General features: G+C 39.1%; 1 long non-coding RNA gene across 1 annotated transcript in view; it reads left to right on the forward strand.

The window, feature by feature from the left end:
* The window catches only part of LOC108893691 (uncharacterized), a 51,673-nt gene that overhangs the window by 23,679 nt on the left and 4,678 nt on the right, over window positions 1-23,316 (forward strand). The window lies entirely within an intron of this gene.

The raw sequence follows: 23,316 nt of genomic DNA on the forward strand, positions 1-23,316 counted from the left end.
TAGTAAGAGCTTCAGCCACCATTGGGTTTATAAGACAGGAGGGGCCAGCAATGGCGGGTTAGCATGCTAACTTCAGTAGGAGAAAAGAAGCAATAGAAATAGGAGAAGCAAAAAAGAGTAAACATTGGCGTTGCTTTCCACTGCTGGAGACAGGTGATGAAGTCTGATGCTTAGTTTCCAGTGGTTTTTATAGACTGGTACATACACAGCTGGTGATGTTAACGTTGGCTATGTAAAGAAAGCAAAAACTTATGCATAGGAACTTTAATTCACAGTGTGTAGGCCTCCCTTATCATTTGTTGTTCAAAATTTGTCCCAATTCCCATAAACAAACACATATATGCCCAGAATTACAGTGAACTATTCTATGTCTTCCCCCAAAAGCAGATATCCTTTCCTAACTTTTATACAAGAAGCGATTACAATAAGTAAAATAAGCGAGTTAAGAAATGAAGTCTGATGGTGAACTCACTACATTTCTTATAGACTGGTAAGTAAACAGCGGTTAATGGTAACATTGACTATGTCACAATAGCAAAAACGAAAAAAAAATATAGCCCCTTTAACTAACATCTGTTTCATTTTGTCTCTCACACACACTGACAACAGAACAGTCTGTATACTGTCTGTATTCAAATATTAAAGGAATGAAAGTTGTCCATACAGTATTCATGTAAAGTTTTCACATGCATTGGTTTCACCTATGGGTGATGCACGAATTACACTCACGCACAACTTCATCTACTGCTCTTATTTTGAAATCTTATTTGTCCAAGGGCACATTCTCTGTAGTAGCAATGCAAAATAATTGAAGAGCAATTGACAGCTGGGAGTACACACATTTGATACATTTACACAAACAAAATGGCAGCCAAAAGGGAGAGCCAGACTGTGATTTACACAGGCTCTCAAACTGAGGTTGTCATCTCTTCCACATATCTCCGTTCGTTGCTGCCAAATACAGCCCCAGTAGCATTCAGATTCAGTGAGGTGTAGCCTTTTACAGCAGCTATGTACACAGTCGTGTTTGTCACTGAGCCACAGTGGTGTGGTCAGCAGATGTTTAAATACAGTTGCTGAAGAAGTATTTGATGGATGGATCAAAAAAGTAACAACCCTAAAAAACAGCTGACCCTCATTTAAGCACCACTTGATATTTAAACAATATGTATCATACATCTAAAAACAAGAGGCTGTATTTGTTTTATAAAAAGTGTTGCAAGGCATGCTTTCCATCAAGTTTTATTGGTTTTATTCTGCACAACCTCTGGCGGGGATGTAGACCAGAGACATAAATTTAGCAAAAGCTGAAACCTGAGATTATTTGAGTTGGTAGAAGATAAACGGACATGCCTGACAATCCTGTCAGCGGTCTCTCCAAAAAGGAGATTTATGGTGATGTTTGAAGGCCCTATTGGTTTCCCATTGAACCCTGTTTGAATACAATGTGAAGCTGCAGCAGAGTAGTACATAGTTGAGAACTAAAGCTATCAGGCAGGTTAAATGTATGCACAAATTATGGGGAACAACGTGTTAATAAGATCTGTACTGAAAAGCAAACCAAAAACAAAACCAAAACAATGTCCCTCTCCTTTAAATTCAAGCACTTCTGACGCACTGGCATGTCCCATATCAGCACTGTGTATTGATATTTAACCTCTCCTGATCCAGCCTGAAAGAGGGAGAGGGAGAGAGACAGGAGTGGGGTCACAGTGGAAATACAGTCAAGGTTAATGATAGACTGCAGGCAGCAAAGTGCAACATAGTGTTGTCTCTATGTGTGTGAGTGTGTGTTGAGTGTGTGCGTGCATGCATGCACACCGCTGTAATGTGCTTATGTAACTACACCAGCACTCACTCAGCTCCTTTGCTCAGTCCCAATTTAACAGAAGCAGCAGGCAGCATCCTCTCTGAAACCCCAGAGCTGAAAGACATCGCTCTACACGTAGCCCAGCAGATAAATACCTGATGACTTGTGTGCATTATACAAATTAAATATTTCCTACCCTCAAATTAATAATGATGATCCTCAAATGACAGATGTAATTAATCAAGTTATGTCAGTGAGAACTGAAGTTACAAGCTGTTGCTGCTTTGGTCAGTTAGTGAAGCGCATCCAGAGCATTAGCAGCAGGCTTACAGCTAAACAGTGTACAGTCACTTCTATTTGTCCCTTTTTTTCTCATATACTTCTGATGTTATGTTGGACATTATTTCAGCTGTCCTTCATTACTATCTGCAGGACTGCCATTTGGCTTTAATAGTTTGTTTTGGGACTATATGTTGACATATTTCAGGTTTAGACTGTTTAACACTATATATAATTCATCCCTGATACCTGTTCAGATTAGATATGAACATTTGTTTTTTGGCTTCAGCAAAGTAAATAACAAAAATTTAATTTAGGCTATGTGGCTGTGGGGGTAGAGAAACCCTTTGAAATCCCTTAACTTGTCTCACAGTGTTTCCTGAGGGTGAGATGCTTTCCTTCAGCAATCCCTCAGACACCCAAGACCCCTCTCAACTGTTATTTTCAATTATGCTAAAGAGTCATGATATTTGTAACAGCCCTTCCTTCCACACTTTAATCTCATTGCCTATTTTCTTTCAGTTCACTGTGGCTGAGCATCCATTTTAAGGAACATGTCCTTGAGCTGCGTCTTTACCTCTGTCTCTGCCGGCAAATTCTCAGAGGCCTTTTTGACAGCTACTTCCAATAGGTACCTCTGTCCAACACTGAGGGGCCGGGGGGTTTGATCACTTTTATAGCATCTACTTGACTCTTATGCTTCCTTGAAGAGCAAAAAAGAAAGACATACAAGAAACAGAACCCTGTTATGGTTAGATTGCAACATTACAATGATGTAAAAATTATATTAAGTCTGAAGGATCTGAGGGTGATTCCGACCTTATTGTTAGGAATCTCCTTGATCCTAGTTTTTGATGTTACTGATTCATGTTAACAACAGTATCTCTGTTTTGAAGCCATGAACAAAGGGCTCTCTCCCTCTGACAGGACACTACCTGTCACTGTTAATAGTTTGGCTGTAAGCAATTTTTAAGCCATTTGTTCAGGGATGTCTCGCATGAAAATCTCCATCTGTCCCCTGCATGTAGCGTTTGGAGAGTTTCTGTATAAGCTTTGGAAATGCTACAAACATTTTACTCACAAACACCTGCCTTGTCACTGTTTTTGTTTTTTCTGGCTTGCCTGCAGATGTTCAAACTCTTCTCAATTATCTGTTTTTACTGCTCCACATTGATTTCCAAATTGATCCTGCTTATCCAAAGTTTAAGGAAGTTGGCTAATTTGATTTTATACAGCTGGAATGACACAAGCATCTTACTGCTTTTCACACACTTGAACGCATTATTCAAAAAGTCCACAAATTCTCTCATTAACGTTGTTATGCCAACAGCAGAACAAACTCAAATTTTCAAGGTACCCAAACAAGTTCATAGGTCTGTCTGTAAAGAATAGCTCACTAACTCTCTTATACACCCACTCAAGTCTGTGAAGATGAAGAAAAATAACTTTATTCTTGTTCCAACTTTTTCAGACACAAACTTTGAAACATGTGTCAGTGCCATCACATTTATAGGCTAAATTGCATTTTATGGCTTCCTGCTGGTGTTTGAAGCCAAAACAGGAACTCAGCCTTTCCTCTCATCTCCTCTCTTCTCTCCTTCCAAACATATCCTTGACTTACTTTCTTATACTATTTTTCCCTCTTCTCCAACTTCTTTCCTTTTTCCTCTTCTCTCCCCAAGCAGTTGAGTGACTCATACTCCCTCTGGTGTGAAGTGCTTTATCTCATCAACAAATGGATCAAGCCAGGCATTTTATTACCACAAGAAGACTGTGTCACTCAATGGCAATGAAATAGTAAAACAATAGGTAGCCTATTTCTTGCTCTTTCAAAATTAAAGGCCATTATGGTACACTGAATAATAAACTGATCAAAATGAATTCTAGACTGAGGCTAGTGAGAGGCATTTCTGTAGCATTTTGGATGAGCTGCAGAAGATGACAGATGGAGAGCTACATAAAGAGTCGCAGTTATGACAACATGAAGAGTTGACAGAAAGTAAATAAGTCTTCAGTTTCCAAAATAAGGAAAGGGGCTATACTGTTTGACAGGCATCTACCCAGAAGCTTTTTCTTTATTGCCATAGGGGTACAACCCAAGAACAAAACAAAGATGTTCAACTCTCCAGGTCCTGGCAAACTCAGGGCAGAGGGAAGTACTCTGTCTCTGTAAGCTCAGGTTTAAAGGAGTCAAGTTTTACTCTCTTGTTGTGATACTATGTTTTATTCATAAACACACTCTGCTGCCACTTTCTCTGCCATGTCTAAGCTGTACCCTTTCTCTGAGTCCTAGTGTGCCTGGTAAGCCAAGGTTCCTCTCTGCTCCTCATTATCATATTGTCATAATGCGAACATATGGTCTTTCAAGTCACATCAGCTCACTATTTTTTCCTCTTAGTTCATACCAGCCTTAAGTCTAGCGGAATATTTTATTGCATTGTCACTGAAAATTAGTATTTGTCTCAGCTTTTGCAGTGTGTGAGTGTGTATTTTTTCTCTGTGTATGACTTACTAATCAGTTTTTGTGCAACATTTCACTTGCAAATAGGTTTTACAGCACTGATTTACCCAGTGTTGCACATCTTAAAGCTGCAGCATGCAAGTGGACCATTTCAAATGGGCATCAAGGTAATTTCAAAAACAAGTAAAGCAATTAAAAAAGTCAAATAAGTAAAATAACTATCAAACCAACATATATTTCTGTATAATACAGTTCTTGCATAAAGAATCTTCATAATGTGAAAGATAAGATTGTGGAAGCACATATTGTATGAATATGTCTTTTAATTCTTGGGCTTGATCACAACTTATTTTGTTCAGTGGCTCTGACTCTGCACAGTCATTCTGCTGATATCAATTTCAATTAATTTCTTCTGCTATCAGTTTTACCATTGTCAGCACAGACTGGCGGCTACTGCTGTGCGCTTGAGAGACAGACAGACAATGAGCCAACACCTCAGACCTCAGAAACTCAAAGAAAGAAAGAAAAAAAAAGGTCTAGCAGACTTTGACGAAAGCTCAAAGAACAGCAGTAAGTATTTGCTGTCATGGAAACTGTGTATTTTTTTGGAGATGGAGGATTTGCTTTTTGTCATCATCAACTTTCTGACTTGGCAAACCAACTAAAAGGGCTTTAGGAATTTCTCCATCCACAGTTGGGGTGCTACAAGTCCAGTGATGAGCCTGAACCAAGTTCATCCTCAGGCTGGTTCAGGCTCTCCTCTCCCCTGCCATCTCCTGCTTCATCTCACTCCTCTAATCACTGCATGAATCTGGACCCTTCTGTCACCGCTCACAAACTGGCACTTTTCTTCACTCTCTGTGCTGCTTGTCTTGCAGGCACCTGCCATCACCCCAACTCAACCCCTCTGGGGTCCAAACCTCCCTTTGAGGTATGAGGAATCTATCAGATTGGATGTACTGTACATGGCTTTAGAAGGCCATAGAAGGAAAGAAATTCTACTAGATCTGAACCTTTGTTAAGATTTGTGAAGGAGGTACCTGTTGTTGAGGTGGTGCACAGCTGTCAAGGATGCTCACGATACCAATATTGGTAGCAGAGTAAAGTCATGTCTGAATGAGACTTGATGGACTTGTTGTGAAGGTTTTGTTATGTCCTAGTCTTGTGATTTGTTTTCATGCTTTCAGGGGGGAAAAAATGTGGGTCGACAATACTTGTTGGCTTGCATTGTCAATTTTGTAAGCTCACATCCCCACTCCTACATCTAGTCCAGCTAAACACACCTAATCTCCATTACCCACTTAGCTCAGCAGGTCAAATTCATGTATGTAACACTGGATTATAGTGGGACAATGTTCTGTGTGTATTGTATGTCTTTACATGCTCTACTGTGGTACACTGAGCACCTGTATCCTCTTTGCTTCCTTTAATTTGTAATGTAATGATTTATAGCCATTGTCAGTGTGTCCTACTTTAGGCAACACAAAGATGTTAAATAACAATTCAAAGTAATAATTCAAAGGCTTTATCACTCCCTCAAATGAATTACTTTATTGACCAGCCTGTCCTCTCAACAATACCTCACACATTACTTACATACGTTGGTTCTCCCTGAGGTAAATTATTTGTTAGTCTTGATGTCTATTAAAATCTCCAGACCCATATTCTCTTCATAATCAAACATGTCATGTCAACACAATTATTACTGTTACTTATTGTTACATGTAGCCTTAATTGTTTTCTAAAATAACTGAATGTATCTGCATGTTGACAGGTGCATTAGTCTGTATGTAAATCCTGTTTTCCTACTGTTGACCTCATCACCATTGTCTGATGCCTTACCTGTTTTCTGTTAAATCAGTTCCAGTAAACGAAGGTGTTTATCATAACTGGTATTTACAGCTAAAGGCAGCATAGTCTTAAACGAACATAATTAGAAGTAGGAAAGGCAGAAATGCATGAAAGTAAAGTTGATGGGTGGAAAAAGATGAACTCATGAATGTAATCTCATGTCACAAACCAGGAAGAAGCCAACTGGACAGTTTAATGTGGAGAAGTAATCTTAATTGAGATCAACTGACACTTGTTTACAGATGTTGCTTGATTAACTGCTGGGTCAAGTGGCCAACAGGGAAAACTGCTGTTCCAGATGGCCAGTCCAGTCCTGCTGTTGGGGTAATTGTATTTTTATATCTCGAAAGTCCTGACTTATTGGCTTACTAATTCATCACTACGGAAATGTAATCTGTAAAATTTAACTTATCACAAAAAGAAAGGTACCCTCTGTTTCATTAAGATTACAAATAAAACAGTAATATCTTGAGAAATATGTGGGTATGGGTGAATGAATTACTTTACTGGGTGGAAACAGCAAGTGATTTTGCAGCTTAAGGAAACTGAGCAAAAATAACAAGTTAGCACAGCTTGGTGTAATGCTGGTTTACCCCACTGTGCTGAAAGCAGTGAAAGGTGAATAAAGCATTCACCTGTTTCATTGGTTTCTTCAGATGCTACCATCCGTGAACTGGTCACTGGATTTGCAGGGTTTGCTGTCTTCAAAACTTTTTTTTCCCCCCTGTGTTGTTGTGACAAAGGTTCATACCATTTAAAAATCTTGGCAGAGACACAGAAAACACCATGCTTAATTGCTGTGACAGGACAGTTTTCTCTCTGCAAGTAAATCTCACCGAGCATCTATAATGTCAGCTTCCCTCAAACGCAGGATTCAACAGAGAGAAAATAAAACAATGTTCAATAGTTCCACAGCTACTGAGGTTTTGTCCTTTGAAAAGATGGGATATTTCTCTGTGTTTCACATATCACATATAAAAATGATACATTATTTGTTCTTTCCCTCACAGCTCATCTCATTTTCCAGTCTGAATATAAGAGGAATAGCACATTTGCTATTCCGTCTCAAACTTCAGTGAACCTCGTGCAGACCTTGGAGGTTGGTGCTAGGTCTTTCTGCATGCATGCATGGATGTGTGCCTGGGCACTTACTGTGTCCTGTTTCACAAGGTGATGAACATGGCTCTCATATGAATAATTGAAGAAGCATGAAGAGCCTTTGCTCTTTGTAACGTACACTTGACCTTTACTCTCCTGCTCTGAAGTGTGAGCAAACTGGAGTCATAGAGCAAAACTGAGTATCTTCATGTGACTTGTTATGATAAGAATAAGTTCATCACAGTGGAGAGAAAGAGAGAGCGAGAAGAGCAGGTCCAGTCGCTCAGAGCAGAGCATGGTGCTGATGTTAAAAGTGGAGTAAATGCAGCCAAACACACACTGTAAATTTCTAATCAAATAGAAATTAGTAGTAATATAGTGATTTTACAGTTTACTCAATGTCAAGTATAAAATTTAAAGTTTAAACCTGTTTTGTTTGATGTTACAGTCATCAGATTGTATCTTCATTAATAATCACTGCTCCATTTTTCTTTCTAAGAATCAGTTTTCATCTATATATATACACCTATGTTTAATTCACGTCTCTTTTCCCACTGCTAACTTCCCATTGGCTTGTGTAAATGCCATTTGCACTATTTTTATGCCCAGTCTCCAGAGAAGGAGAACCCTCCATATTAAACTGAGTGTGACAACAGACTTAGTAAATCTGACCCTCAGCTTTCTGAACAAGCTGTGGCCACACAAAAAGCAACTTAGCAAAGGACTGTGTTTTGCACCCAGATGCACGGGCGAGAGTGGTCTGCACGTTGCTGTCAGGGCATCTTTTCTCAGCTTGATGATTTATTATCTCAGAGACATACATTCTCTGCAGGGGAAATAGCCTACCTTTGCCAGCTTCCAGAGTCTCATATCGCTAATATGGCTTCCCAAACCTATGCGTCCACTGTGTGACACATTTGCCCTGAATTTACATAGCTAGTACCTCATTGACTCATTACCTCTTTTGGTGGCAATAGTTGTAACACATCCAGAGAAAAATTACAACTTTATTGCCAGAAAATAATGTTGATTATTATTAATTGTTGTTGTTAATTATTAGATGATTTTGCAAAACCATGTTATGATCAATGACAGGACCAATGCCAATAATTTAAAAATTCTCGTCTTCTCTATCTGCACATAATAAAGATGGAGGTTAAATAAACTATGGTTAGGCCATGGTTAAGGTTAGACAACTAGAACATTTTGTTGAGAAGGATCATGGTTACAGTTAACCAGAAGGATTAATCGCATTCCATGTCTTTGTCTCCTGCATGAAAGCTGGACTTGCTACATCCCCATCCACCGTCCCCAACTTCCTCAGCCTTATCTTTGTGTACATATAGAGCATGCTACTTTCCACTGAACATTTGCAATGGGCATAAATTGCCACATGCTGTGGTTTTCTCTCATAGGTAATGTTAGCCCACTTACCGTGGCTTCGATTGTGCAGTAGACCTTTGCATCCCAAGATACAGTGGAGCTACCCAGGCCTTTGTTGATTTGTAGCTCTGGTCAATCATGTGAGCCAATACATCAACCCTGTCATGGGATTTTGTGTTTGGCTCAAGTGCCAGGTATACAGGTATTGATTGTGCAGAATAATGGTTTAATGGAAAACAATACACACAAAGATTGGCAATCATTATGAAGCAGCAGTAGACTCCCTGTCTGTATCAGTATCCATGGTATGAGACTCAGTGATGTCTTTACAACAGGTAATATGGATGCAGTAGTAGTACACATATAAAGAATATGGAATTTAGTAATTATGAGTGTATCAATAATGTCTAGACAAGAGCTCTAAGGTGTAAATTATAGATGGGGAACTGGCCAGAGAAAGTCTGACACATGACAAAGATGAGCTGGCCAAGAATCCAGTAAGGACAATCTCTCAAATCAAATTACCTATTTTCCACAGAGGCTAAATAAATAAATAAAGAGTGGGTTTGGAATGTTAATCAGAACGAGACACAACTCCTAAAAAGGGCATGAAAGCCCACAAGGACATATGCGAATGACTAATGCCCTGTTTGTCTATCAGTCATCTGTCTCGCTTCCTCTCTGTTTCATCTCCTATATGTGTTTATGTGAGAGTGTGTGTCCATGTATTTGAGACTGAGAGACAGATTTAACATTCAGATGTAGTCGAGGGCTGGCCATGGTCAACCGGGAAACGTGAGTCACTCGGCAGCTGACCACTGCAGAGAGAAGGAAAAGAGAGGGGAGAAAGGAGAGAGGTGCGCTGGAAGGGGAACAAAGGGACACAATTGAAGGGAGGAGAATGTAAGGGATTGAGGGAATAAAGAAACCGAGCGAATAGGTAGACTGAGATGGGTGCAGATTAAAGGAAGAGAAACAGGGTTGAGTAGTGTATGAAAGGAAGAGGAAATTAGTGACAGATGAAAGAACAAAAGAAAAATTAATGGAAATTTGTTGCCTTTTTATTTACTGGCATGTTTATTTTGCGTGCTGCATTTAAAACCCTGCATGGAGCTGACTGTTTGACCATCGCTCCCTCAATCACATGCATGCACAGACGCCCAGCATTGCTCATTCACGCTGAGATCCCACCCGCTCTTGCTTTATGCAGCACACCCTGGTGTGTGAGTCAAAAGTTCACTCTCTCTTGAAGTTGTGCCATATTGCCTCAGAAGTTGAAGAAGCACTTATTGGCTGTGTAGAGATGATTGTAGATATCGAGGCAAAGACTGTGAAAACGCAGTCACCTCAGATTTTTGTTTTGCGGACTCAGTGACAAACAAACATTAGCGCACCACAGAGAGGGAAATAGTCAGCGTGCCACTTTATTTCTAGGTTCAGTAATCAAACAACACAAGCAACACAGAGGTGTATGATGTATGATGATGTCCTCAAAGAGGTTATTTCACTTGACTCTCTATAAAAACCTATTGTAGTGTGGCATTGGCTGTAATAGTCACACAGAGCCAGTCTAATGCTGTGAGCCCTGATGATGTGTTTTTCAGTCAAGCTTAATGCTGTCCTTTGATTTACTTCCCTTTGATTTCAAATGTCAGATATTAACTTTTGATCTTGTTATTAATCTATGAAAAGAGTAATATGCACGTGTATAAGGGGAAGTGAAAAAGAAAGACGACAGCCAAGTGAAAAGAGAGACAGGTGGATGGAGGTGAGAATAGATAGGTTTCCCACGTCTCCGCACAGCAAAATAACAGGGAAGGCCTCTTGAAGGAGAGAACTCAAAGGTTACATTTTGTGATTCTTGATCTGCGAGTGCAGGTGGAGCTGTTTAATGCCCTCTGAAGACTGGCCCACTTATCTCTGCAGAGCGTTGCACTGTAATTTCCATACTCTAGTTTGGCCACTCAGGTCAGAGCCAACAAGAACGTCCTCCTGGTGTAAATTGCTGTTTTATCCTCACTCCCAGCCTCAAGCCTCTCTGGACAATAAAACTGCCTCACAAAATTGAATACAAATTCACTCCTTTAAAAGCCTCACAACAATACCATCATGAATTAATTATGTGTGTTCAGTCCCAGAGATATATTGGTGCCAGTGACTGCATGTGATTAAAAGACTTCCTGGAGCACTTTTTAGAACATAGCAGATATAAAAGTCTATTACTGGAGGTGCTTGCTTGTTCCACCAAGGTGTCATGTTGAGGTGGGGGTCGTCTTTCTTCTGGCTGCCCTGTGTTTTAGTCCTGGGTAATGCTTACAGCTGATCTTGGATCCTTTGGAAACATTTTTTTTTTTTCAAACTCCCAAGAATGAGGTTAGTCATCACAAACAGTGTTTCTGTTGTTGTTTTTGCCCTGGACAATTTAAATACCCTATTTTTTAAGGGTGAAAAGGAAATAAAATCTTATATTCTCAAGTAATATAAGCAGAGAGAGACAGAGATCCAGAGAGTAAGAAAGGATAAAAAGAGAAACAGGAGCCAGGTAGATTAATGGGAACATGTCAGGGATGACAGATGTGACATGAGGTAAAGTAGAATGGCAGGTTGAAGAAATAGATGGAGTGGGCCCAGTGGATGACAAACATAGCATTTTTACTGAAACCTGAGCCATATTGACATCATGCCAGGACTTCTTGAGGGCAGTCCTGCAGTGCTTATTCTTTATAACATCCATCTTCCCTGTTGAAACCTCCACCTATAACTATCCCTTGGACTGGTTTATAGCCTTCATCATAAGGTTTTGTTACTTGAATTAATCACACACAATATTGTGTGGTGTAGCTGAGCCACAAATTGCTGCTTCCACCATTTTTGTTACAGCTACAAACCTTCGACTTTGCCTGAACGCTGATGCCTCGGTGGTTTGCAGCCAAATGAATCTTTGTCACCAAGGCTCCATGTATCCATCATATTATGCTAATGTAAAACTCAGGGTTTTCTTCCAATAGAAACATTCACATAATTTACTCTAGTTATTACCATACAAATTGTATCCATAGAGCTTTCAGCTATTCATTATAATTACCTCCTCATATACAGGTTGGTTCAGTCACTGATCGCTTTTAATGATAAAGTCATAAAGTGATTTCTCTCTGAATATGTAACATTTACATAAGATATGGTAAATTGTATTGTATTTGTCTTTAAGTCTTTTGGTTTTCTCTGTCTATATCCTTACCTTTACTATATTTATTAAGATTATATTAGTCAGCCAAACCAACAGTCAGTTACAAAAGAAATAACACTGCAAAAGGAGAACTTCACAGTCTTCAGTGTTTGGGGGAAGGCTTCTCAACTGTGGGAACTGTATGACCTTTTATGATCCATGAGCATACCTTTACATAATCCTGTCTTTAAAGTGTTTGAACTGTCAGTTTCAGATAGAAAACAGTTACCAATCATGTTCATCTGGCTTATACTGGAAGACAGAAAACTTCAGCCTCATGTTAACTATCTAGGCAGATAGTTTAATTCACTGGATAATGCTTTATTGTCATGCTGGTAGTTTGCTGCAAGTTGTGTTATTGCCAGTAAACATGTCACATGGGCATCTTACTTCTTATTATGAGCCACTTACAGTGCCTTACTCTGTATGAGCTTTTATAACTGTTTTAACATTTTATTCAGTCATTATTTTATTGAGAGTTTTGTTTGTCAATGAGAAAGCTTTTTTGTGCATCCAAAGAAACTAACATATGTCCTCCTCTTTTAAAAAGGAATGTCTATAATATAGAATCAGATTGGGTATTTTCCTCTCAGTTTTGTGACTGTGCAGACCACAAATCCACCTTGAAACACTGTATGGATTTTCTGTTCTAACCACCCAACCCCAGCCTAGAGATAATAGATCAAATGTGTAATTAAGCCCTACAGATAAACAAAACAAGAAAGAGAAAATAGGAGTCACTGAGTATCCCACCATCAATGTAATTTCTTTTATGGAGCTTTATGGAGCAACCAGGCACAGGGATAAAGCAGAGCCTTGTTTAAGTGGAAGTGATTAAACCTGATGGATGAGGAGTCTGGGGGAGGAAGATGGGGGGGAGGCTGAGTTCTGCAGGCGTTTCTCTTGCTGTTCTTGATTCAATTCCTGCAGCGCATGAGCTGTGAAAGGAGATTATCCAGCAATCAAGATTCAGCCGAATTACATTTCCTTCTACTGCTTATCAAAAGAGCTTAAATAGTTTTATTGACACTATGGTGATGACCCCTGCAGTTTCAGGTCTCAATGGGCTAAAGGAAACTAGTAGTAGTAGCGTAGTGAGATGGGCAAGGTGCAAAATGTTACAAAATGTTTTTGTGTATCTTGTCCACGAGACATGCTTTGCTGAGTAATATACCCTTAATTCAGATGTTTCTTTTGCTTACTACTGTCAAAGTAATGTGCCATTTGCACAACGCTAAACATAAAAAATGCTTCCAGATTCATCATTATCTCTGTTTATGTTAATTGTCTCATTTGTGTGACTCACAAGTCAAAGCTGTAAAACTCCACAAAGAAGACGGAGCAAGGCTGTGAGGTTTACTCTCTGTCACTCACTGTAGTCTACAGATCAGTGTCATGGAGGACTTTGCATAATTACCATATCAAGCTCGTTGTTGTTCATCTTTTTACACACTAAATGTTAATTTGACATTAAGTTTCCTTGTTATTATTTTTTTCATTGAAGTATGTTCATACTTGTTCAGATTTAAACCCACATTTAGTTTTGCTAAAATATTCTGTAGCTAAATACAAAGAAGTTAGGCACCCATTAGTGGGCAAACTACAAACAGAGGCACAGTTTGTAGAAGCCTGAAATTAAACCTCGGAGATTTGACATAGTGGAGTTGGAAGTTGCAATGAAGTGGGCCACAGGTTTTTATTTTGTGCGGTAAAAGGTTTAAAACAAAATAACCAACAATAATAAATTCATCACATTCTTTAGCAGAGTTACTTTTGCAGCAAAACATGAGCCACCAGATAAAACTGTAAGGTAAACTAAACTAAGGTGAAACTAGACAGATAGGGCAAAACTAACTAGCCTATAGCAATATTCAGACTATACTGTGAGCAATCCATAGTATAGTACAACACACTGTTAAAGTTAACTTCCCACTCTGTAGCACAAGAAATACTCCATTCAAAGACTCTGCTAATGTCTAGTTCTCAAGTTTAACACTTTATTCAGGTCAGTCAGTTTCTTAGTTGTTCCCTCATGTGAACAGATGAGCAAATCAGTAAGTAAAGTGAGTCTAGCAGTTCTATGAGGAAGACGATGCAGATCAGAAGTTTATTTCTGATGTCAACTAGCATCTGTGCGCTTCATATGACGCCTCAGGCTTTTAACTTCCCCCATCTCCACCTTCCACGCAGTCCCTCGTGTTTTCTTCCTTATCTGCTCTCTCTACCCACACACATGCACAAATTGTTACCACCTTTCACCACCCTCTGTGTTTCCTATTACACCAGGTCTAATGGTATGGACCGTGGTTGTGAAACATTAATATATACTAGCCGTAATAGTCTTTCTTATCCCAGTGCGGTATTTGAAAATAACACACACACACGGCCGCACACACACACGCAGAAAATCCTTCCTGCGGACAAGGGGTAGGGAGGCTGATAGAAATAACTTACATGATTAATAAATGACTTTTTATAGGCTTCCCAATACGGTTAATGCAAATGTATTTCAAGGCATGTATTTTTCATGTGGAATTGTGTGTCAATGCTTACCAGGCTTAACCTACTTGGCCATAATGTTAACTTAATATATAGTGAATGCAGTTCTCATGAATATTATCAAGCTCTCATCACAGGAGGTCAACACTCGACGACACACATGTAATTATGTTTTACTTTGTGAAGATGATAAGTAGCCACTTACCAAAATAACCTGTAAATAATCACAGATCTTACCAATGAGGTGTCCTCTATATGGCAGCTTATTAATTATTTAGTAGTGCAGTCACAACCTGCTCTGTGTTCTCTATATATACTGGAGAACTCTCAGTATATTTCAGTATATTTATGTTTGTAATAAATACAAAAAATAAAAAATAAAAATAAATAAATACTTGAGCTCACTTGCAGTGCAGACATCAGTGACTACTATACATGGTCTCCTCTCTTGTGACCTGGACTAACCACTTTTATCATCAGCCTGTACATATCAGCTGAAATATTAGTTATTCTCCTCCAGAGCCTGACCCAAGAGGAAAGCATAACTGCTGCATGTCTTGTCAGTGGGTTCCAGTGACCTATTTCTCACTGTAAGATGGTGTTCCAGGTTTATACATGTTGAAAGTGGTTGGCCTTTTACTGTATTTGAAATATATTTCATTAAATTGAACAGTATAAGTACTATTACACAACTTCATGGATTCTTGATATTAAATATATGTATATATAAAATAATATATATTTCACAAATTGTTTCATTCATTTTGGGCATTAACTAAGATATTACAAAGTATTGTGAGGTGTAAGTAAGAAAGTAAGAATACGTGTATCTGCCAATGTACAGTAATGTGTAGTCATCTGATTAAATACTGGGGGAGTTTAAATATAGTCTTCAAGGATTTGTTCGTCATTGCTCTTCCTTCCAAATATAAATATCTCCATATAACAAAAATGTTAATTTAAGAGTAGGTCATTTTCAGCTGACCCTCATAATCCCATGTGGTGGGATTCTCTTCTCTGTTTTTGGTGTGTGGTTAAATTTAGAAAACAACAAAACTGTGGTGAGAGAGTCATAGTCAGGGTTGAGAGGAACTTAACCTCGTTAAATGTTGGTATAGTATACAAGAAAATTTGATGGAAAGTAATGATGAAAAGGCTTTTGAAATGTGATACAGGCATTAAGAAACAGGTCACATTGTTGAAACCTTTTTGAAATTCTCATTTGGCAGGGTCAGACCTTCAGGTGTCTATTTTCAGTGAGTCTCATTTCAGGGTTTGACATACATGGAAACATTTAACATTTCTGTCTTCCTTTTTGTCTCTTGACATAAATCTAGACTTTGATCATTCTCTAATTTTAATATTTACTATTGCAAGTACTTTTGGTGTGAGTCCATTTATTTTTTCTCTGTAAAATCATTCAAAATATATCAATAACATGGTTATACTGTCAGGTATTTACAGAAAACATTAAAACATCCTAAACACCAAGAATGTACTTCTAATCCACAGCCATTTGCATGTCAACAGTCTTTTTAAAATTCTCCTCGGGAAAACCATTTCTATGGATTGGCACCACAAACTGATTTTCATTTTAATTCATGCTGCCTCTAATGTTAATTCAGAGGCTTTATGTTCGTCATTCCCCTGTGGTTTGGAAAGAGGCCAAGATCAGCACAAGTTGCCCAGAGTCTGGTGGTCAAAATAAACCAATAAGATCATTCACACACCGACTGATTATGCTTATGATTATACAACAGGTTATTAATATCAATCATCAACAGTTGTTTTGGCGCAAGATTAAAATGTTGTTCTCACATTAGCTGTTCACTAAGCATCGTCTCTGTGGACTCCTTAAGCCGTATGTCATAGTCCCTGAGTACAGATCGAACATGACTGAATGTGTTTAGTAATGATGAGGCTCAGGATGTCTTGGATCACAAACATGTTGTGACTCGTGGGTGTCCCTATGGGTCTGCTAATGATATTCCCCTCAAGATGTCTGAGTATACCTCTCTCTCTTATTGCTTTTCATAGTGACACCACTGCCTCAACAACTTTAACAATTCTAGCTGGCAAGCGCTAATCTAAAATTAAGCATGAATAATCACTCCCATGTTAAGCTAAGCAATTGTCTGGTGGATGCAAATATTTCAAGATCATATGATCCTATCTCATATCTATCATTCAGTATTGTGGACCCAGCACAACCATCATTCAGTCATATTTGTGACTAATATAAAAACATATCCTCATTATGTTCATAGAAAATATAATCTGGTTGCATTTACATTTCTTATATAATGTATTTACTGTTGCACTTTGCTGTTATATAGAAATGCTATTTTTAGGAGACAGGGTTGCCCATGGTTATAAGTAAACTGGATTAAAGGTGTACAAGTCCGGTAGTTTTTGATATTACTGAGATGTCTGTTGAGACAAGACTAAAATGATTACCTCCACTTAAATTGTTCTTGGCTTGAACTTTTTTCATGAGTTAAAGGTGAAAGACTTAGGCATGGCTGATCAAGTATTAGTGCGAAAAAGTAGTTACGTAACCTCCCAGAGAACCTAAGCATTTTCAGAATCATCATTTTGTTGAAAGCTCTATACATTTGCCAAGTTTCCAATCACTCACATACTTGACATAGACTGAATTCACTTAGCTTTATGACACTGTCCAAAGATATAAAAATGAAACTGCACTCTTCTGAGGAAAAGACACTGGTGCTTTGATACACATATGGTGATTGCTGCTTTTCTAAATTTTATTATTCCTGTAACTCAGTGGTTAATGCAGATGTGTGTGTTGTTGTTTTTTTTTTTTTTTGTTTTGTTTTATTTTTGTTTTTTTTTTAAACTGAGACAACAATAGCATCTGTTCAGAACCCTTTCATTAATCCTACAGGCCAGGCATAAAAAATGAAGATAGATCACACTAAGCAGTAGTCCTATTTTGGGGGTAATTTATATGTTCTGTGTTTCTCTCTTAGGCAATCCATCAGGTTTATTGAGGCACTGTATAAAACTAATTGTTGGTCTGCACTTTGAGACTGTCTCCTTGTGGACTGCCTTTTAGATTTTATGAATTGGGTCAGACCCTATATGTGTTTTGTACCCCTTGCACACAGTACAGAGCACTACGTTAATTAAGACAAGCTTATATACTGATCTGACTCCTTTTCTTACAGCCTTCCACAAGCTAAATTACAGCTTGAAAGCTTACTCAAGTCAGTCCATGTATTTATCATCCAGCTTCTGACTCTTAATAAAATGTTTCATCAAAAACAACATAAGGCCTAATGTGGGAGTGTTATATGTTCACATAATCAAATTATATATCTGGGAAAACATACATCCACACATGGATAGAGTTCCATTCAGTTCTAAACAACAGGGTCCAGTGACAGCATCCAACATGGCTCCCCTCCCTCCCTGCATACAGTCTGACCTGTCAGAGACCATGGCTACTGGTCAAGCTTTAGCTGGCCTGTCTGTTACCGTAGGGTTTCCATTTGGTTTCATTGGTCAGATTGAGTTCTCTTCAGTCCAGACTGGTGTATTGGGGACCACAAGATCGCAGCAGGGCCCCCCTGGGAAATTAAAGCCCTGCTTAGATGTTCTTAGGCTGACTCCATCTCTGTCTTTCTGTAGTCCTTCTCTCCCAGTTCCCCAATCTGTCTCACTGACTTTCTCCCTCTCTTGACTCCTGACTCCTTCTCTTTGGAATGAAGTACAGCGAGGTACACACAGTATATCATACATACATATATGATGGCTGTTTAGTGTACAATTATAGCACAAACTGGCAAATCTTAATTTTTTCTAGTTTTTTACCTCTAACACAGCATGTTCATAAAATGTTCTATTCAGTCAATTCTGTGAAGCTTTTCCAGAATTGGGGATTGGGGATTTATTATATTAGGATATAGATAATGATGCAAAGATTTACTTAATGTCAGATTACCATGGATACAGTGCAATAAAACCCAGAATTGCATCAAAAGAACAATAGTCTTAGAGTCTTTGACTGGTTGGCCTGGAGCTCAGATGGCCATTTTGTCAGTCACTGAAAATCATTACAATGACCTGCAGATAGCTATTCACAGATATTACTCACCCAGTCTGACTGAGCTTTAGCAAATCTGCAGAGGAGAATGGGGGACTGCAAATGTGCCAAGATGAGAGGCATGTCTAGGGAAACTGCATTTGGCAGCCAAGTGTGAGTTATTGCAAATTTGAGCCCTGGTTTAATTCGATAAGGGTTTTGAACACATCCCAAAGGCAGTGAATCTATAGTAACATTGCACATCAGCTAATGGGAAGACAATATTTGTAAGAGGCCAGAAAGATTTTCCACTGCCTTTTTGTCCAAGCATCAACCATTTGCATATAGTTAAAGGTCTTCTCATTAGGAAACATGACTTTTTCCTCATTCCCTGCCAGTCTTTATTTGAAGAATTGACCGCTCGTCTTTTACAGAGAGGTTCATCATGCCCTTTCGTCACTTTCTGGTCTCACCTTACCTCCTTCCTGCTCTTCTCTTTTTCTCTTTCTCTCATATCCTTGTCTAACTAACTCGTCACCTAAAATTTCAGCCCAAGTGCATTGAGTGCATCAGAGTGGCAGTTATGTATGCATAAAAATGATAGTGCCACTCTTCTCAAGTAGATATGGGAAGAAAACTCATTCCTTCGGCGTGTACAGGGAAGAGACAAGGTGGGCACATGCTCCTGCCCTTTCTGCCTTGGGTGCAAAAGTACCCTTTTCAAATGGCAAATCAAAATGTTTTTCTTCACAGGTTTCCTCTACATCATCTGGCTGAGGAAATTACTCTAAACGATCTTTATTTAGCCAAAAACATTTTGTGGATGCCATCTTCAATAGATTTTTGTAATTTGTGCCCTCCCCGCCAGCACTTTGTCAACTGTGGGCCCCCAATGCCCCATATATTATAGGGCATGGGATGTCATTGCTCCAGTTAGGGATTACAGTTAGATGTATTACTTTTTAGCCCTTCCCCCAAAAGTATACATACACACAACTGACCTATCTTTCAAATGACCTCAAGGTGATGCAAAAACAATTACCTGTATGTGTCTAAATAGATTTCTTTTATAATACTGACAGGAAATTCTTCAACCAAAACATAACATTTTCATCAAAAGGGATTTCTTGAAGCCTGATGTGAACATTCAATTTGCTCCTGAGTTTATGTAGTCAATAGACCTGGAAGCTTGTTGTTATATAACAGCAGGCAGAGACTAAAGAAGTAGGAGTTTCTTTATAATAACTTAATGATACACAAAAAAGAACAGAAAAAAGTGAATGGTACCTCTGTGTATAAGAAGCTATCAGCTATCTGTGCTATACATTGATGGTGATGCTGTTTCTTTTGGGAAACACTTGATATTTGCAGGCATTTAGCTACACACTATAACTATAAAATGCATTCATCCGTGGTAGATGGGTTCTCACTAGCTTATAATGTGTTGCATATAACTCTCCATATTCAAACCCCATCAGTGACATTCTCCACTTCATCTGCTCTTTCTCTGTCCAAGAACAAGTCAGAGGAACTCATTTCCAGCAACCATCCAAGATACTTCCACACCATTCCCGCGCTGTTTGCCCGGTCACCCAGGCCTGATTAATATGCAGGAAGCTGAATGGCTATTTGGCGAGCACTGCAGCATATTACTGGCCTGTGTAGTAGAGTAACAGATGGGAGAAACACGAGAGGTCCGGCAAGTCCCGGTGGAATAAATCCCACATGCATATTACTATTCCATTCAACCCTATTTTAAGCAAAAGTACATGTGATCAATTTGTCATGTGTCACCTTCGACCACCTGGTGTCTAACCTCTCTCATTATGCTGGTGATGTCCTTGTTAGAAGATGGTTCTCAGAAGCTAGAAGTAGGTCAAGGGAAGGATGGGGATGGTATGGTTGGATGGATTTCCACATTTCCATTAAACTAACCTATGTAATCCACCTGCTTTCACATTGTACATTGATACCAGAAAGCATTTTCTAAGTATATATGGCTTAATATTTACTATCCAGTTGGAAGAAATGACAATCACATCTTCAATTACACAGCTGCTTGCCTTAGCTGAGTTAGTCATGGTGGGATTTGTTTAATCAGTTCTTCTTAAAAGACCAAGATAACCAATAATAGATAAAAATTATTTCATTATTATTCAATAACATCTCCCATTAGGCTGCACCTATGGCTAAGTGTGTTTCATGGTCTCTGGTGATGTTACTTTGTTCTCGCATAAAACAATTATGTGCTGGCAAGACCTGCAAGGACATCCTGGAAACAGGAAACGCTCAACGTCTAATTCTCAAAATGACTCCCATTTGTTGGGCAACAGTGTGGTGCCTTGGCTGGCTGAATGGAGGTGAATTCCACGCCACTGTGCCAGCTGCAGCACCTGTTTCAAGGCAGCTTAATTGTCTCTGAACATGTTAATGCCCAATTACAAACACCTGGGAAAGCACATGTCTCTCAAGCCTTTTTGGTCATTGCATTCTCAGGGAATATGGAAACAGTCAGGGAATAATTACTATATAAAAAGCTTCTTCATAAAGTGCAAGTTGAAGAAGAGTGTTTGCATGGAATAAAACCCTGTGTATGTTCTGATGAAGATGGACTATGTACAATGTTGATGTGCATCACCATGCCACCAAGACCTCACTGTGCATGTGTGCCTCTCAATATATCAGCCCTGTCATAGACATGCAACCTGTTCAAGGTGTACCCTGCCTTTTGCTCAATGTCAGCTGAGATAGGATCCAGCCTCCTCTGCCCCAGCACAGGATAAGCTGGATGGATGGACAATGCACTGTAACAACCAGTGCCTGTACATTAAGGCAAACGAGCCCTGGTATAAGTAGCCTAGGTAGCTCTGTGGCAAGGTCGTCCACCAAAATAGCCTTCTTCAATGTCAGATTAGATAGGTATCCCTCATCATGGCTTGCATGGTCCTTCTGAGTCCAATAGGAGAGGCAATAAATGAGGGATCTGTGTGTGAGTTGCACTGCAAAATTGAAGTGGCTGAAGAGGAGACATAGATCATGTTGGATCATGTGTTCTCAGAGAGGAAATAGATCCACCTGCACTTGATTCAAGGTATTTCACTTTAATTTTGACTGAGTTGAGCATAATTCCCCAAAAATTCTACCCACATGGAGTGCATGAATGTTTATTCAGCTGACTTTGCCACACTGAGAAACTGAAACAGAACAACAGTAGGGGGTGGATCAGTGTGACTTCAAGTGATTTTGGTACATAGGTCTCAGCCTAGCAATTTTGTGCTTGTGAGATGAGCAAGAGGGGGACTGGGGGATAAATTGGATCAGGAAAGAGGAGAGGACAGGCCAGAACGAACAGTGAGAAATACAGCGAGGGCTCAGTCTTATCGCAGAACCACACCAGTGGTTTTAATTTGAACTTCCTGTTCAAATTAAAACATGCTGTCTCTAAATTTCAATGTCAGGTCACTTAAGAAGTGTCTATTTGGTGAATCTTCAAAAAAAGTGTTGAAAATATAGCACACTACAGCAAATGACTTCTGTTTAAATCTGCTGTAAGATGTTTTAGCCAGTTAGTAGTAATCTGCTGTGAGACTGTGGACTGCTGTATGTGTGGCTTCAGACTTGTGTGTATCTTGGAGGTGCAACCTTTGACCCTGTCTCTCATCCCTAAGGTGTAGCCAGGGTTAGATTCATTAGCTGAACAGGCAACAGGGATGATGAATGAGGTGTATTTCCTCCCCTACACATAGACAGGTACACCAGTGCACACATTGGTGCACACACCCCTCACACGTACACACTCACAGGCCAGTCAAGAAAATAAAGAGAGCTTAGAGAGAAATACATGCTGGAGCTAGAAATAAACTTAAACTTGCAGGATGAGTAAAAGCAAGTATGTGTTGTTGTTTTTTTATTCTGATCTCCTCTTGTCTGAATGGGATGAGAGATGTGCATGTGGAGGAAGACATGGACTAGTTCACTATAATTCAGGGCATTAATGTGTGTATTAATGGGAATTAGGATGAATAAGATGATAAGAGAGATTAAAATTAAAGATTCTATAGGTATGTTTTTGTTATTGTGACACAGGCAACATTAGCATTAACAACGGTTTACTTACCAGTCTAGAAGAAACACTGAGTTCAGCATCAGACTTCATCAAGAGCTGTCTGTAGTGGCACTAAGGCAACGTTAATGTTAAGACTTATTTTGCTTCTTTTTCTATCACTTTTCTTCTACTGCTTGCTAACCAGTTAGCCCCAGCCAATCCCATATTGTAGTACCACTTTGTGATAGTGAGTCATACGTGTTGGTGGTGAAGATGTTGCTTTGAGATTTCTCAGACACTGCAGATGTCTTACTGTAACTGGGGACCAAACTGTTGCCACCACTTAGGTTTTGCTGTAGATGCTCTTAGCAGGAATGGTTAGTGCCAGCAAGATTATAACTCACACTTCATCCATTTAAGTAATGCAAATGAAAATGTCCCCAAAAGAATACTAACCAGTGTGAGTGTATGTGTTTGCAGGCTTTTAAATCTAGTGAAGCGTGTTATATGTATGTGGGTGTACATATTGAGTCTGTTGTAGCATCACTATATGGTGCACATAATCATGTATGTCAGAGATTCTATATGTCTGTGGGCTGACTTCAGGCTAGGGCAT

This window comes from Lates calcarifer, linkage group LG20 (genome assembly GCF_001640805.2).
Source record: "Lates calcarifer isolate ASB-BC8 linkage group LG20, TLL_Latcal_v3, whole genome shotgun sequence".
In the NCBI taxonomy this organism is placed as follows: domain Eukaryota; kingdom Metazoa; phylum Chordata; class Actinopteri; family Centropomidae; genus Lates; species Lates calcarifer.